The sequence below is a fragment of the Dermacentor variabilis genome, unplaced genomic scaffold (genome assembly GCF_050947875.1).
Source record: "Dermacentor variabilis isolate Ectoservices unplaced genomic scaffold, ASM5094787v1 scaffold_13, whole genome shotgun sequence".
Taxonomy (NCBI): domain Eukaryota; kingdom Metazoa; phylum Arthropoda; class Arachnida; order Ixodida; family Ixodidae; genus Dermacentor; species Dermacentor variabilis.
Window position 1 is genome coordinate 41580100 of NW_027460291.1, and position 18864 is coordinate 41598963.

At 43.9% G+C, this 18864-nt stretch overlaps 1 protein-coding gene and 1 pseudogene across 2 annotated transcripts in view; both read right to left on the bottom strand.

Moving 5' to 3' along the window:
- The window catches only part of LOC142566749 (cytochrome P450 4V2-like), a 152862-nt gene that overhangs the window by 116470 nt on the left and 17528 nt on the right, over positions 1 to 18864 (bottom strand). The gene's annotated exons all lie outside the window — the stretch shown is intronic.
- LOC142566678 (uncharacterized) lies at positions 12601 to 13702 on the bottom strand (annotated as a pseudogene).

Below are 18864 nucleotides of genomic sequence, written 5' to 3' on the forward strand. Positions count from 1 at the left end.
CCACAGGCATACAGTTATGTGAGGAAGGCATTCAACACATGCTTACCACATCCTCGTACTTTAAGGAAATGGTACGAAAGCATTGATGGGAAGGCAGGGTTTTCTAAAGAGTCTGCGACTGCTTTAAAGCTGAAGTGTTCAGAGAACAGCACCCGAGGCCATCAAACGGTGTGCAGCCTCATAGTTGATGATATGTCAATCAGACAGCAAGTCCAATGGCAAGGGGGCCACATTGAAGGCTACGTGAACATGGGCACAGGAGCCGAAGGTGACTGCTTGCCACTGGCAAAAGCTGCCTTTGTTATAATGGTTGTCTGTATTAAAGGGCACTGGAAGGTTTATCTGGGTTACTTCCTTGTAGATGGACTTGTGGTGAACAGCGAGCAAACCTAGTTAAGCAAAGCTTGCTGTCTGCACATGAGGCAGGGGCCATGGTTGCCTCAGTAACTTGTGATGGTGCACCAGCAAACATAGCAATGCTTCAAGAGCTTGGCTGCAATTTTACAGATATTGACAATCTGCAAACAACCTTCCAGCACCCAGCAACCAAAGAACCAGTTGCAGCCTTTTTAGACCCCTGCCATATGCTGAAGTTGGTGAGGAATGCTCTTGCTCATCAGAAATACTTTATCAACCAAGATGGAAGGGTCATATCCTGGGCATATGTGGAGAAGCTGCACAATTTGCAAGAAAAAGAGGGTGTCCATTTGGCAAACAAGTTGCGAAAGGCTCATATTGAGTGGCAAAAGCAACCGATGAAGGTTCGCCTGGCAGCCCAAGTGATGAGCCTGTCCGTGGCGACGGCACTTGCTGAATGCAGGATCATGCACGTGGAAGGGTTTGCCAATACAGAACCAACCGAGGAATTTTTAGTCATTGTCAACAACCTCTTTGATGTGTTGAATTCCCGCAGTATGAATCAAAGAGAGTGGAAGAAGCCACTATGCAAAGAAAATATAAATACTGTAAAATATATGTTTAATACTGCAGTACAGTACCTTTCCGTTTTGAAAGAGCCTGTAAATAGAAGAAACTTGATAGAAACAGCGCGGAAGACTGGGTTCTTGGGATTTATTATATGTATGAAGAGTGTAATACCATGTATAATTTCCTTGTTGAAAAGAAAGTACTACAGTACATTCCAGTGCACAAGATTTGCCAGGACCATTTGGAATTACTTTTTGGTTTAATTAGAGCACATGGCGGTCACAACGACAACCCCACATCACAGCAGTTTCAGGCAGCATTCAAGAAAGTGATAGTCCAAAATGAACTTTCTGATGTCTCGGGAAATTGTCAAGTCCTGGACAGTATTAGAATATTGTCATGCAGTACAGCCATAAGACGTTCACCAACTGATGTGCTGAATGCAAGCACACAGAGGAAGCAGCTTTTGACCAAGGAGTCGGTGGTTGAGCAGAGACAAATAGCCAGTGAACATGATCACTCTGCATCACTAGAAAAAATCAGTGATTTTGGGAGTCGTGTTGTGGCCTACGTCGCTGGCTACGTGGCATACAAGCTGGGCCAAAAGCTGATGTGTGAGCAGTGCACAGCGGCATTGTTTAGTACACCTGGAACAGCAGACACTGCATTTATACAAAGAAAGAGCAGAGGAAGGCTTCAATACCCATCAAAGAGTGTCATTTCAATTTGCCAAAAATCAGAATCTCTTCTTCGATGGGCTGTGCATATGAAAAAATTGTCATCATAAACACTATTGCAGGACTTAGTACACCAAGTGCTTGAATCACTGCAGCAAAGAGAGCTGTTTGCAGAGCTACACTCGCACATGTATGTTTGATAATTCTCCACCGGAGAATCATTATGTCCATCTTTTAAGAAGTGTAGCAGAATGTTACATGAACGTACGCCTCTATCGTGTCGGAAAAGAGACAACTCAGAGTTTGCACAGCAGTCAAGTGCGCCAAATGTTCACAAAACTGACTCAGTTTAAAGGGCAATAAAATTTTGTAGCAACGTTTCATTTACTAAGGAAAGTAATGACGTCATTTCAATTTTTCCAGTCAAGGTAATGCCAAATATGTGTTTGTATTGAATGTGTACTGAAACCTTCAATGTGTTTTTTTTTCTCATTTTCTTGCTTATCTTTTCACCAAGTTTTGACTTTGCTGATGTTCCAATGCGTATGCACCGGTGGCGTTATTTAGTGCTTCATTAGCCCTGCATTCACTGTTCTTCATACATGCATGTTGAAATGTTCTTGTTGATTGCAAGATTGTTCCTATATCGCACTTCCGTCTATTATTTTTGTTCACAAGTGTCTAAAAACATTCCCCTATGCAACGTGAAAGCACTGAGGGTATAAAAAATGAAATAATCGATTAGCTACTGAAGTTGAAACTAATACTGAGAAATGGGACTTCAGCGTTTTGATGAAGCATACTGTTTTTGTAAATAACAGTGTGTTTTAATTTGTGTTGCCACAGATTCATGCGCTACTATACAATTGAGTATTCTGACATGTTCGGTGCATGCCTCTCTTTTCGATCTGCTATTTGTTAATAACACTGTCCATAACATGGCCATGGATATATGGCAGTTTGCTGATGTTTCAATCTTGTACCAGGAAATCATTCTGCCTTAAAATGGGCTCCATTAAACACATTTTTATCCCATGCTAAAAATAAAGAACTCTGACTGACCAATACCTAGAAGAACCTTTTACTCATTGCATCAGTCATCATCTACTATCCGTGGTATCTAGTTATAAGTGCCTGTGAGATATTTCTGATAGCCTTGGGAAGCATAATTCACGCTTGAAAAACCATAGTGGAAAAAAGCAAGGAAAAAACTGGCGCACTTAAGAAGAGCTTCCGCAAGTCTGCAAAAAATAATATATCGGGCTATTGTTAGAATATGCTGCTGTTGTATGGGACGTATACAATTTCATACGCATTTATCTTATGGTGCGAGTTGCTTCTTTGAACGTTTACTTTCTCCACCATAATATAAGAAATAAACAAAACACACATTAGTTCCATTAGGCATTGTCCAACACGGTCACATAATTTTAGGTGATTTTGTCACGTGACAGCAACATAGTAAAGCATTTTTATCCAGGGGCTCAATGTCTGCTAGTTAAAACGGTAGGAAACCAAAAGAAATTGAAGCATAGGAGAAATCAACACTTCTTAATTGATGTACATGAATAAGAAAGGAAAATAAAAATGGATGAAAAGAACGGATTGTGTTGCCAATCTAAGTTGTTTTAATGCACATTTTTACTGCATGGTTTAAATGTTCTATTGAACTGATTATATGAATACAATTGCCACGCCTTTCTCTTTGATTCATACCAATACGCAGCAGTATCTTATGCGTATATTCCTTATTAGATTAGTCCCATTTATGTGGCGCAGAACTCCTTACATTCAATTTGTTGATTCAGTGGTTTGCATTTGCTATGTTGTATTTAAATGATAATCTTTAACCCATCCCATGAAAGGCTTGAAGATGAACAAACCTTTCCTTGGCTTAAGACACAGGGTGTGCAAACTTTTACAGTTGCCAGTCGCAAGTGCCTATACAAAAGGTGACCGAATTAAACTAATGTTTTTTCTCTACGCTCAAATCGTATTAAGCAAAGACGCATTATGCAAACTGGCTCGCGAGGATTGTACATTTCTTGCTCTTTGTGCACTTTGAAATTTCACTTGCACTTGTACATGTCATGAATGCCTTCCAAATAGTTTTGTACAGTACTGGTTTTATTTAGTTTTTTTTTTAATTAGTACACCCGTGTGCTTCTCTGTATGGTGCGCCGTTACATGAATGCAGCGCTTTAACGGCTACTGTACACATCGACGTGCCAATCTAGGTCATGAAACACTACATGTTGGTGTAAAGCAGGCGTGAAGCTTGTGAAAATGTCGATGTCGAGGGCAGCAAAATGCACATATTCTGGGTAAATCTCCATCAGCACGTGTGTATTAATTGTGGTACACCTGTGCAGGTGTGCATGACTCTTGAACGTGCTCTGCCTAAAAGAGTCAGCGCTGTCGCGAGTAATGCGAGAAACAAGCAACAGTTGAGCAACACGTGTTTTAATATGCACAAGAGCAAGTTGTTACTGAACACGAAGATCTGAAACTAGGATTATGCATTCTTGAATAACGCACGTTCTACGTCCCGCAAATGCAACATGCGCTGTCAAAAGTAGGAATCACTGACCGGCAAGGCGTTCACTGTACAGATTCTGAAACGCATCGGTTTCGGTCTGCGATGGCACGTTAGCATGATTCCGCTGAAGTGGAGGCAAAATTTCCCGCGGATATTCCTTAGTCCGTTGTCAATGCCGTGGCGCGGTACATTGCGTACAGCGTTATATATGCGCGTTCATTTCACGAGCTTTAGTTCCTCCTGTCCCACATGGCCACAGCAACATCCGGCAGAGCACAGTGCAGATAACACAGCGCAACAAGACACGGTGACTAACGCAAACCCGCCCACACAGCACCTTTGCCATGGCACGAAACCTACCAGAGCAACACGTGTGAGCGCTCAAAACCATAACAACGCCGCCATTGTGGCCCAAAAGGCGTGGCCATACAGCAAAAAAAATAAAAAAGCAGCAAAAAAATGAGAACCTACTACGTCATTTCCGCCACACTTTTCTCCTAGCGCGCGGAGGGGGTAGGGCCTCTCCTTAGTTTCCTTCCTCCGTGCCCTACCCCCTCTCCGCGCTAGTAGAAAAGTGTGGAGGAAATGACGTAGTAGGTTCTCGTCTTTTTCGCTCATTTTGTTTTATTTCTTTGCCGTAGCGGCCACGCCTTTCGGGCCACAATGGCGGCTTTGTTTTTGTTCTGTGCGCTCACACGTGTTGCCCCGTAGGTGTCGTACCGTGTGGCAAAGGCGCCGTGTGGACAGGTTTGCGTTGGTCTCCGTGTTTTGCTGCGCTGCGTTATCTGGACCGTGCTCTCCCGGATGTTGCTGTGGCCACGTCGGACAGGAGGAACTGAAGTTCGTCAAATGAACGCGCATGCAACGCTGTACGCAATGTACCGCGCCACGGCAATGGCAATCGACGAAGGAATATCCGCGGGAAATATTGCTCTCTTTGGCGGAATCATGCTAACGTGCCATCGCAGGCCGAAACCGATGCGTTTCAGAATCTGTACAATGAACGCCTTGCAGGTCAGTGATTCCTGCTTTCGACAGCGCATATGGTGCATTTGCGGCACGTAGACGTGCGTTATCAATACATAGTTTGTGTTCAGTAGCAACTTGCTGTTGTGCATATTAAAACACATGTGGCTTAACTGTTGCTTGTTCCTCGCACTACTCGCGGCAGCACGAAGTCTTAAGCAGAGCGCGTTCGAGGTTCATGCACACCTGCACAGGTGTACCTCAATACACGTGCTGATACAGCGTTACGCCGAATATTTGAATTTTGCTGCCCTCGGCACCGTGCGCCTGCCAGCCGACGCTTCATCCTGGAAGATGGGAAAGAAGCGGCTGCTTTGACTTAAGGAACGAATCCTCCCTACGGCAGGCGTATCTTATCTGTGCGCGCGAGAAGCGCAGGGAAGTGAAGGTTAGCGGATGCGCGAATTCCAGTTTAGTACGGATAAATGTTTCATATGCTAGTTGATAGATCACAGGGGGTGATGATGATAGGGACCGTCTTATGAACCCCATGGATTGATTAGTGGCAGTAACCAGATTTTGGATATGTTCTGACTATGTAAGCTTGCTAGTGAAGGTGATACCAAGGTACCTGTATGATTGAACCAGCTCAATAGGAAGGGAATGCAAAGAGTAAGGTATGACATGAGAGAGTGTTTCCGCGATACGTGCATGAACTTATATTTTTTTTACGTTTAGCTGCATGAGCCACGCTGTGCACCATTCTTCAATTGTAGTGAAGTCACACTGTAAAAGCAACTAATCATTGTATGAGTTTATACCGTGGTACAGCACGCAGTCATCGGCAAAGAGCCGGATGGATGACGAAATACCAGAGGGGAGGTCATTAATGAAATTAAAAACAAAAGGGGTCCAAGGACTGAACCTTGCGGTATTCCAGATAATACTTCGGTGACTGTAGAGTGACGGTATCCAATCACTCTAAACTGTGATCGGCCAATTAGGAAGCACCTGATCCAAGATGTCATTAGAGGATAGAGACACAAGCTGTTGACTTTGATCATTAGTCGTTCGTGAGGTACACGGTCAAAGTATTTCGAAAAGTCTAGATAAATTATGTTTCTTTGGAAGAGAGAATCAAGGTTTAAATGGAGGTCAGTAGTGAATTCAAAGAGTTGAGTTTCACATGAGTGACCTGGTCGGAAGCCATGCTGCTTACATAACAGGAAAGAGTTAGCTTCAAGATGAGAGGCAACATGAGAATAGATTATGTGTTCAAGAAGTTTGCAGGCAATACAGGTGAGTGATATCGGACGATAATTCGATGGATCAGTTCTGTCGCCACTTTTGAAAACCGGGACAACCTTGCTTAACTTCCAGTCGTTAGGAATGGTACTGGTAGTTATGGACCGCGTAAAGATGATTTGTAGAATTTTACTAGTAAGCACGTTAGTGCTTTTGACGACTTTAGCGGGAATGTTATCCGGGCCAGGAGCAGTGGAGACCTTGATGTTATCGATCAGGGCCAAAATGCCCTCAGATGTGACGTCAATTGAACGCATGCTGGAAAAGTTGCAGTCAGGAAGGGTACTGTCTGTTACCTAAGGCGGGTTCTTGAGTGAAAACGGAAGAGAAATAAGAATTCATGACATCGCATCGATGATCAGTAGAGACAGGTGATCCATCAGGATATGACAAAGTTATATTGTGAGGAGCACTGCGGTTTGTAGGTTGAAGTTTCCGAAATTTCTCTTGAGTTTTCACGAAGGATACGAAGAAGGTCGATATGAAAAAAATTCTCTTTTGATTGCCTTAACAAATTATTGTATTGGCGGAGGCATGCGAAATACTTTTCCCATTTGGAATCGCAGTCCGAGAGTTTAGCTGCTCGAAAAAGACGCTTCTTTTTGTTTACGAGCTTCCTCAGGGAGTTGGTGAACCATGGTTTATCGACATCGCCACGAATGCGGACAAGTGGCACATATTTCTCGACAAGAGACAATATCTTCTGTTTATAAAGAAGCCAACTGCTCTCTACACTTCGCGAGGAGGTGGACTGCTCAAAAGACACAAAAAAAAAGCATCTAATTCCCGATTTATTTTTGAGAAGTCTGCTTTGTTGTAATCGCGGATATATTTTGTTGAAGGCTGACTGGTTGGTACCAGAAAGGTCAGGTCAAATAACACCATCTTGTGATCACTTAGGCCATCAATACACAGTAACGATTGAACAGCAGCGGGGTTGGAAACCAAAACTAAATCAAGAATATTGGCTCCGCGAGTCGGCGTAGACACCATTTGTGTGAAGTTAAATGTTAGAACAATATCAAGAAATTCTTTAGATAGCTGAGAAGATACTGTAATTTTATCCCAGTTAATGTCAGGAAGGTTAAAATCACCGCAGAGTATGAACTTACTTTTGAGAAATGTAGCAAATAAATGAAAAAGCAAGTTGTGTAAGTCTTTCGTAAAAGATTTATCGCAGTCGGGCGCACGGTAGCACGCGATAATAATATTTGTGCAAAAACGAAAATACACTTTAACGCAAAGGATTTCTTGTTCGTTGTTGATTGGTATTGCGGAAAAAGACTGATCAGATTTAATCAGTAAGAGAACACCAACCCCCTGCGACCAACCCTGTCAATTCTGAAGGCGTTGAACACGTCACTGGACAAAAGTTCTTGCGTGTCTATATCAGTAGTAAGCCATGACTCTGTAAATATTGCAATGTTTGCAGAACTGCCATGAATAACGGCTTCTATTAAGTCTTTTTTTAGGAAGATAGCTTCGTACGGTTTCCCAGAAGGAATGAAATACTGTCGTATACTGGGACTTTAGGCTGGTGTGAATGTGGCCATGTAGTGTGGCAGGATAACAGCGAGCGAGTTTGCGGTGAACGCTACGACTTTACTTCTCCAACGGTATCAGTCAGGGAGTCGTAAATGAATAATTTGCTGTTCATTGCTAGCTTAAAGGAAGTGGACTGAGCCTCTTGCGCATGTGCAAAATGTTTTTGGCGGGCTATTCTGACACGTGCCGAGTACTCTTCGCGAACTGCAAAGGAATTGAACTTTTATCCTTAAATCTTGCAAACTTTGCAATTATCGGACGGTTCTTTCCAACCTGGTAACGTCCTAGTCTATGCTCCCTTTCAATATCACTGCTGCTAATTGTAATGGCTAGCTTATCAGCACAAAATGAGACAACATGCTACTCTGATCGCGTCCAGCTCTCCCCATTCTCATCCGGAATCCCAAAAAAAAGCAGATTTGACCGGCGCTGACGGTTTTCTGAGTCGTCGCACTTTCCGGCTAAGGCATATACTTCAGCAGTAAGTTTGGGAATTTCAGCATTTGGGGAGGAGACTGATCTGAAGCGGCGTAACTGTTATTTTCAGCAAGTTTTTCTAAGGCATCAACACGACTTCAAAAGACTGTTGACCAGGTACTCAATATTGCTTTGGACAACCCGGATCATTGTTACCTCAGATAACAAGGTAGTTTGCGATGCTTCAAGTCGCGACAAGGTATTAGAAATGGATTCAAGTGATGGTGCGGTGTTATGATCAGGACCGGGATTAAGTTCCACGTCCCCAGACAAAATGAGCGTAAAAGCCACAACAGCAGCACTTGCATACAAATAAACCAGTTTCAGCAAACGTCGACAAAAGTCGCGCATTCCAGGGGGCACGATACCGCAAGCAAGAATAGGTTACTGCTGCGAAATGAAGCAGCATAAGGCAAGTAACCAACCTGCGTCAATAAAGGGACAGTCATGACAGGTGCCTGCGCGGTTGCGTGCCCCGACTGGCAGCGTAACGGATGCGGGTTTAATAGACCAGCGGCGTTGACTGCGCACAAGGTGGCTCCAGGTTGCAAGAGGAGAGCATGAGTAATGGCAGGAATCAGCGGCAACGTAGTAGCTCCTGTCCTTGTTCCGTTGAAAAGTTGGCCAAAAACTGTGAAGCGGCGATATGCTGTGCCCTCGATGCTTGCAAGGTAGGCGGGAAGGCTTCGAAAGACCAACACAAGGTAGGCCTGCGTTAAGAAAGGGACAGTCATGACAGGTGCCTGCGCGGTTGCGTGCCCCGACTGGCAGCGTAACGGATGCGGGTTTAATAGACCAGCGGCGTTGACTGCGCACAAGGTGGCTCCAGGTTGCAAGAGGAGAGCATGAGTAATGGCAGGAATCAGCGGCAACGTAGTAGCTCCTGTCCTTGTTCCGTTGAAAAGTTGGCCAGAAACTGTGAAGCGGCGATATGATGTGCCCTCGATGATTGCAAGGTAGGCGGGAAGGCTTCGAAAGACCAACACAAGGTAGGCCTGCGTCAAGAAAGGGACAGTCATGACAGGTGCCTGTGCGGTAGCGTGCCCCCAGTTGTACTGGGATCAACTGGTTCCAGTTGCATTCCAACTGGAACCATCACCAGTTGTACTGGGATCAACTGATTCCAGTTGCGTTCCAAATGGAACTTTGACCAGTATCAGTAGCAACTGGTTCCAGTTAACATCGAACTGAAACATTGGCCAATTGTACCGGTAGGAGCTGCTTCCAGTTAGGATCCAAATGGAATGGTGATCAGTAGTTTAACTGAAAGCAAGTAACATGCAGTGCTTGCAAAGACAGGAGCAGCTAGTCTTACTTATACTGAGTAATTCAGTTTGGAAAGTGAACTTACACCTATTTGGAAGAAACCGTGTGTGTAACTGATCGTTATAGACACAGGTGGACTTATTAAAGCATGGCATGCCATCTGAGCTTTCAAATGGAAATCAATATTCATTCTAATAGGAGACACCAAAACTGGATGCAACTGCTTTATTTGTACGCCATGAAAAGACCACATATAAATCCAAGTGAGATACATGCACTAGTTGTACAGGCACACAAAATGCACTTGTTTACAAATAGTATGAGGCAAAATAAGTCGGGACAGGAAAACAACAGTGGAAAATTCTAAGAAACGTTCTTTGTCCGATGCAACATTTTTTGCATGATGCAAGCGTTGTGCCTGCACCCACAACTTCAGCAAATGCAGTGTTTATAACAGTTACGATCCGCTTACACGCGAGATTACAAAAGCAGAAGCCATAGCATGATTTAGAATGACGTGCGAGCTTGCCGGCTGCGCCTTTATTATGCAAGGAGTTGGTATTTCTTGGTCTGTCAGAAAGTGTTGTATGAGTAGTTCTCGTTTTGCACACTTTTTATAAAAGCAATTCACGGGTATCATGTAATAAACTATTCTCCAGTTTTTTTCCCTATTTTTCCTTCACTTAGAGCTGCAATAATGTCAAAAGAACATCATGGAACATTGCCTTGCCTAAACCACCATTCTTGAGATTGAACACTTGATAACTGAGGGAGCATTTGTATTTTTATGCAGTTTTGTGTTTGTACCATCAAGTCCACATGACGTCAAAAAAGCCATCAAAATAAATCTTGCAACACTGCCAAACTTCTTAGGATTTCTCTTTATCATAGACAGCAAAGATTCATTAGCCTCATAATGTCCAAACAAAGCGAGAACAACTTGGGCAGCTTTGTTTCTGGCCATAGAGAGTACATATGAGCAAAATAGAATGTTATTTGAGCGACACCTGAGTTGTTATAGTAATTAATTAATAACTGAAGTATCTACAAGTGAAAACTCACTCCAGCACATCAATAATGCTAGGATAGGCTATTCATTAAGTTTGTAATGCTTAAATTTGAATATTGAAGTATCAAGTTAAGCATAGCAAACGTGATATGCTGGGCATTGCAAGGTTAAACTACTGATAATTAGCATCCCATAAATATTTCTTGAATGTGTCAGAAGCAATTTCATAGCTGACCAAGTCTTTGGTGCTCTTACGAATTTTGCATGATTAAAAAATTTTCTTTGACACATATGTTACACACTATATATATATATATATATTTTGTTCAAGGCATCATGAAGATTATAGCAAAAAGTGGTAGACGGAGGTGTGTAGCATGTAGAAAAAAACAAGTGATCAATGACTTATATGCAAAGCCTTTCACACTACTTTTACAAAATAGGTTTTGTCCCTAAGGTCTGTATATATACATCGCAATGCCCCTGGGAGTATTTCTACAAGGCTCTTCTGGGGCAGATGATGTGCTTTTAAGATATGTGCAGTCATGAGTGCTGGTGTTGCTACAATTTTTTTTCAGACTGCAAAATACCTTAAGTTAACTGATGTACCCTTAAAGGACACTATGTGCTCAATCTTTACAAACAAACCCGAAGAGGTCATGAGAGCCGTGGAATCTGTCTTGTGTGGCCTGCTGTACTGTTCACTGTGGAACACATACCCACAAACTTCAACTCTGTCATGTTCAACAATAGGATCACTTGCAATGTCACGAAGCTTAGATTGAACAAAGCCAAGGAGTGGTTCATGCAGTTCTCGTGGTTTGCTTAACTGCAGCACTGCGTTCTTGCACGCGGCTTTCTTAGCTTTTGACATGAATTTTTGTGTTTGCATGGTGGCCAATGTTTTCAGTTTTTTGCTGCTGTTGCTCATCAGCAAACGTTCAACAATATGCAATGGTGCAATGGTGTGATGTGTGGTGCGCGACACGGTGCGGTGTTCGGGACGGTCAGGAGCAGACGACACTGGGTGCTCGCGCGCCGAGGTGGAAGAAGGAAAACAACGACGCCGAAGAGTATCCGGCACGAGAACGCGCGGCGCATGACAGCCAACAAAAAGAAGAAAAGCCTCACCAATCAAGAAAGACCACGGAGCGTCGGGCAACCAATCCGAAAATGCCAAATCGGCCAGACCAAAAGAAAAAGCGTGGTGCGCTGGCAGAACGGGGGCGACACGCAAGAGGACACGCAGGGAGACGCCGGGGAGACGCCAGGAAAGTCCCAGGAAACGACGGCAGGAGGAGGTCAACCACCGGAGCGGGCGTTGAAGACGGGCCGTCGGGTTCCAGACCCGAGCCCACCAGGACTTCACCCGACCGGGGCCTCCTGCCAACCTGTTCCTGTGCGTCGCCCGTCTACCTGAGCGTGCCGTCGGCTCCTCAAGGGCGGTGAGCTTTTGCGCCAGTGGGCAGGACGGGAACAGTCGGGCTTCGGGCCCGAGTTCTACGCCAGCTGCCCGGCCAGAACGCTACCCCCGTCTGCCGTGCCGCCTGCTGCCCGAGGCCGGCGTTCGAGCTTCCGCGCCGTGGGCGAGAGGGGAGCAGTCGGGCTACGGGCCCGAGCTCTCTGCCCGGCCAGAACGCCGCCGCCGTCCACTCCTGCCACAAAGCCGCCAGCGTTACCTCGCCTCGCCAGAGCTGGCGCGCTCCCGGCGCCCGGTCAGTCAGCCTACGCCGCAACCTTTGGTGAGACCGGCGCCACCCCTTCTGCCAGCTTGTCGCCGCGTTGCCGTGTCGAGACTGCGACGCGTCCCCGCCCTCGTGGCAAGCCCAGACTCGCGCCCTCGCTACCCACACGCAAGCCCTATGTGTGTTCCTTACCGCAATGTCCGCTTGAGTGTTTATCTTATGCATGCTTTTTGTTTCTTTTTATTTGCTTTATGCCTTTTTTTAGTTTGATTAAAAGTCTTTGTGTGTGTGCTTCAAACCAACGGCTTTGTCCTCAATTGGGTTCTCGGAGGCTCCGCCTAAGAGAACCGTTAAAACATTGAGTACCCGAACCTTTGCCCCCATAAGTGGGTCATCACAAATGGTCACTAGCTCTTTCAGCTTACCAAGGTTTGTTTCAAATGCAAAGCACGAACGTGCCCAAAGTGGTCCCTGAAGTACTACACTCTTCGGCAAGTGCATGATTTGATGCATATTAAAAGTCATCTGCTTCTTGCTGCACAAAAACTGTGTGTCTACAACAAATCTCGCAAGGCAATGTGTGCTTTCCGTGACATTTCTTGAAGACACACAGTCCTTCAGCAAGAGGAAAATGCCTTTTACAAGAAGTGAGAAATGTTTCGTTTATTCTGATGGCAAAATTCCTTGAAGGCATGGAAGTGCAAAATACAAAAGCCACTGTTGCCATTCTGTAGCGTTCCAATACTTTCTCAAAGCCAAAGATCGCTGAAGGCGAACAAAGCAGAGTGGCGGCTTTAGACTTTGGAGGCGGTTGTCCAGCAGTTCAAAAACCTGTGGTGCCCAATAAAATATGGCTCATTGACATCTGTTAGCCACAGATCAGTGAGCTGCCGAGTCACTCTAAGCAACACACAGTGCATATAATCAGGAGTAAATCCCCAAATTATATCGAAGTGTCTCAGTTTGATGAGAGGAGGCGGCCCTTTGATACCACTGATTGATGTCCCATGTGATGCAGCTTCAGCCATTTGTTGAAGTGTTAGGTCATGCGTTCGTTCTTTGGGAATGTTGTCTGCTGGGTACTTGATGGTTCCTACATGCATGTACATAAAAGTATAAATTAACCATACCACACAACAGACTGCAGTACTTTTGACGCAATCAATCTTTTTGTTTTGGCTGTTTCCTGTTCTCGCCATCATTCTTCCCGACGAGACGATATTTCGTCAGATCCTCGACTTAACCTTTCACTGAAACTGAAAAGATTGCAAGATTTTAGTAAAAATATAGGTACTTCTAGGATTAAGCTAAAACAAATGGATGCTGAATACAATATGCTCTAGGTTTAGAGGAATGCAAAATTAAAACATTACAAAATTAAATCAGCATGGTATATTACACATCAAAGTACAATGCATCACTATATGAGGTCTGTTTGATTTTCCTGCACCACCTGAACCAGCCACGAGGTGCTGCACCCTGCCATTTGTTTCAGCGGGGTAGCAACGGCAGCCTCTGAACAATGCCAGAAAAAGGTGCTGGGCTGGTTCCCGATTTTTCTGCAACTTTCCTACTGACAGTACCACATTAGCACATACATGCAGATACAAAGCAGACAATGCAGCACATGGGCACAAGCCCCATTGAAACCCTGCTCGTATGCATCTGCTGTGTATATGCAATGTGGCGTGTGCTGTTTATGTCAGACATGTATACTAGGATGTTGTGTATGTGTATTTGCATAGCCCACAATTCCACCGTTTGTGCCTAAAGATTAGCAATACTATTTCGGATTAAACAACATAATGTCTGTAAATTGTCAGCGCAGGTAGTTTTCTTGTGTACTTATTACCCTCTAAAGCCAAGCAATAAAATTACAGGGAAAAAGGATCATCCACGTTTGCCAGTGGAGGCATCACATGTTTATGTTCAACATTGTTTGTTCTTTTGTGGCGTAAAAATGCTTATTCGTTAAGCATTACCATTACATTACCATTACATGTATACTCCTTCCTGTTGTATTTAAGACCAAAAATCTCAGAAGTTGCCATGTGCCTGTGGTTTAAGGCCTACCAAACTTGCACGGACACCCCACATTATGTAGACATACATAAGGCCCGCACTACATCTGCACCTCAGCATTCTGTTTTCAAGTGTAGCGTTTTGCTTGCATTGCTGCAATCCAGCCGCACCATTTACGACGTGCTCAAGCCTTGCTGTGAACTGGTTCACATTGGTGCCGGTGAATCAAATGAACCTATGAAATCACACCCAAGTTCCTTCAAAATGAATTTTGTTAAATTGAAGGTCGGGCTGATGGCAGTGCATTAAATTGTACGTTTGATAAAAGGTACTAATTTGAACAGTGTCTTAAATGAAGTCTATACATATGCCACAGAGATAAGCATGTAAATTGAACAGATGCAAGTTTGCCGCAATGCAAGAGCAGGATTAAAAAGCTGGATGAAGAGAGTGAAAAAAAAACAAAAAAAGGATAGTCACAAAGATGGTCGCACCATCTACACTCTCCCCTGGGTGAAGACAGCAGCTACAGCCATGGTAGCCATTAAACTGGACGCTGTTCTGGAGGAGCACTCATGCCGGTGCATCAGCAGTACAACTTACACAGTATACCTGAAATGACAAAGTAAGAGGTGGGATTAAAATACTGTTAAGTAGTTATCACAGACATCTGCCTGAGCTCAATTACCTTGGAGTGAATGCTTTGCGACCCAGCCTTCCATGTGACTCCGGCCGTATCAAGCTGATTCATCTGCTCCACGAATGACTTTACGGACAGAGTCATGTCAGCATGGGACTGTCCATACCATAAAGCTGGTATCAGAACATTCTTGCTACGCAGATGTGGTGGCAACTCCTTTACGATAACTTGAATAGGCCGAATTGAATACTTGGATGATTTGAAAATTGGTGCCCCATCTACATTGAGCAGTAGTGTTAAGTCGTGACGTGAAATCTTCGCCTTAATGTCTTTATACAACTGACCGTCAGTGAAATCAGTCATTTGGCTGTTATTTCTGTTGTAAGCAATGTCTTCAAGTTGGCTGGAAAGGGCAGCTGTCACAGATGTATCAGCAAGGAGAGAGGCGATTTGCTGTTGGAGTGGCAACTTCAAGAAAAAGTGGCCATCGAGGAGCATTTTGCGGCCACTTTACTTTTTATGACAGATTGAACAGCAGCCCTCAACGCTGTTTCTTTCTTGAAGTTTTCCTGAAGTTTCAGCTAGCCTCGTCAAGCATTCTGCGCAGTAAAAGTGAAACCTCGCGGCTTCGACAGCTGCACCAACATACTTCTTGAAAAGGTATTTGGTTGCAGGAACGTCGTTCCTGTCCAGAACGTACGCGATCAGCTTCTGGAGAGCTTCGACGCCATTCCAGGGAAGCCCAAACTCTATAGCAAAATTCACTGTTAAAGCAAGCCAGTCTTGCGGCGGGAGACTTTTGTGTGCGTCTTCATGGTCACCATCATCTTCTTCAGAAGCTGTTCCGGTAACGCTCGGGTCACCAGATCGGAAAAAGTGATCTGTTCTATTGGCAGTGTCACCAGACACTGCTGAACGTTCACTAATATCAGAAAACTGGGAAAACAGTTCAGCTTCATTCTGGCCCTCATCGCCTAATTCTTCTGCATCGCTGTTTGTATGAAGGGGCGTTGCGTCAGAGTCAGGCTGCTGTAGTGGCGTAGCAGTGGACAGCGATACAGCAGAGGCACTTTGTGCGCCTGCCACGGGCGGGTCACATGAAAGAGTTCCCATCAAACGAAATCTGGTTGTCTTCGGGAGATCCGCGACACTACTACTATCACCACAATCAAAATAGCGTTTTCTCCGCTTCATCTTCGACACGTAATGCTTTATACAGTGCAACAAAACGTAACGAGTTTACAAACTGATTTACACAGGGAAATACGGCGCAGAATGACTGCAGTCGCTCAATTTAACACACTTATGGCACATGCCATCAAGCCTCAATGTTCTTCAGAGCGAACCACGATCGGATACACACCACAACAATCACCACGACCACGGGGCTACAGTGTATTACAATACTTCTAGTTCACTGTAACAGGGCTCCACACGACAACCGACCACGACAGTCAACCCACACAGCATAACGCCGATGACGATGGCGGCAATCTGTACAGTCAGCGGTCAACATCTAGAATAAAACTCTAGCCAGACAAGAAAAAAGAATAATAAACCAGACCACAAATATATATCTATAATACATATTCAATATGAATATATACTATTACCCAGCCGTACTTATTCATTTATTTATTTCAGTATATCCTAAAGACCTTCCGTTGAAGGGTATTACATACCCATTTGCTGAGCAAAGAATGTTTGCCCGCAGTTTTGTTTAGTGCCATTATATAAAATTAGCTTGTGTCAAACGTTGTGCGCGAATGTGTAAAATAGCGTGAAATTAAAGAAATAATAAAAAGTCACTGAACCGAATATGGCCTTGAAGTAATTTGGCCGGCGGATGTGATATGGACATCATCAGCATCATGGAAGCCGCTGTGTCGCTTATTGCATACTATTGCCATCTGCCTTTCCAAATTTTCTTTTGCCTGTCGTCGTCAGTGGTTAGTTGTGTGCTCTCGATCGTTTGTCTTTTGTTCGCTCGTCGTTTAGTTCATATGTATCGCTCAGCTTTTGTCCCTCTTAATAGTCTCTTGCCTTCCGAATTTGTCTAGTATCTGCTGCCCTTTCTCTATGGCTCATTTGTTGTTTTATTTATTTTAATTATTATTAGTGTTAAGTCGATAATGTTCGCACTCGTACGCTTTGTTCACGAAGAGGACTACCGTCTACATATCGTGCACATCAACATCGAGGAATGCGACCCAAATGACGAAACAGATTTTGACAATAGACTGCTATATCAGCTATATTCTGTCATGTGGCGGATCGACGTCAACGAAAACACAGGAACCTACAGTGTACAGATCTTGATGTTGGACCGTAAGTGGCTAGCATTCTCGTTTATAAAGTTGTTACTATTTCTCTACCACTTGTGAAGTCGCTCGCATCATTCGCATATCTGGAGACCGTGCTTTGCGAACAGAACCATTCCGGGACGCAAACAATTACTTACAAAATGTGAAACGCATGTAGACAGCATGCAAGTTATTGTAGATCATTGTTTAATTAGCGCTGATTCATTTAACTGTGACGATCACTCTTGAAGCTGGAATGCAGGACCGGTAATAAACTAACAAAAACTACGCTATATCTCGAAAATACATATCTAAATGAAGATATGCGAAAATATATGGCAGTAAAGCAGATATGCGCATGTGTGCAAATAAAAATAGAACAGTAACATTAAAACTGTGATAGATAGGAAGTTGATCGATGGAGTTATGGTAATATTATGCGGGAGTAATGCATTCACTCAGCTTCTTGGTTAAATAAATATTACTCCACGGGACTTCGGCTGCTTTCACAAACTTCTTCAAAACATCCTCTTGGCTGCTAGGAGGTTAGGTGAAACTTTTTAGAAAACCAAGAAACATAATGCCCTATTTTTTTGTTAAAGGCGCACGAGAAGGCTTGGAAAAACGGCAAACGTCAAAGAGGGTGCACATTCCAAAGCTCTTGTGGACGATGACTGAAGATGAAGAAGACAAAAAGAAAGAAAGAAAGGTAATGATATTTGACCAACTGTCACAGGAGTATAAGCCAAGTACATCAACAAAATACAACATGCATTGTTTGCACATTTCGTTTAGCCTAAATTAAAATTATACTCCTGCATACACATGTATGAGCCGTTGCATGTAGTGGTGCTCCACCAATAGTTTTTCGAGGGAAGTGTGCATGCCTTCTTTTTTTCTGTCTGTAGAGGCGAAAGCATCATCGTGCCGCTGCAAAAACAATGGCATATGAACAAATTTTGCAATCAAATGTGAAGGCTGCATTAATTAGGAACGATTGTGTTCCAACCAGCCAAGCTGGACAAACAAAGGTAAGTGCAACTTGAATTTAGTATCTAGCTGATATGTCTTGTAAGGCCGACATTTATCTTGCCTGCAGGGCACGAAACGGACACGAACTCCGTCGAGTTCGTCATGCGAAAGCGACTCGCTTTGCTCTAGGAGCGAGTTGCTTCAACCAATAAAAGAACAAAAATTTGGAAGCAAAGAGCCCTCGATCTCCAGAACCAACATCGAAAACTACTTGAGCAAACATTCTCATTGCAACGCTGCCTCGAGTCCCAGATATTTAACTGTAAGTGTCTCTAACTATGGTTTCATGCTGATGTTCAACTTTTCATTGCAAGGAATGCACACTTGACAATTACAAGTTTATAAGACATAAATCATGTGTTCTAATTATTGTTCTAGTGGAAACGAGGTTTAAATTCCTCCCATTTGGCGTGCCTGCAAGCCCTGCAGGCTCTGAAAGGGCCCAGATGCCACTTGAAGGGGATGACGAAA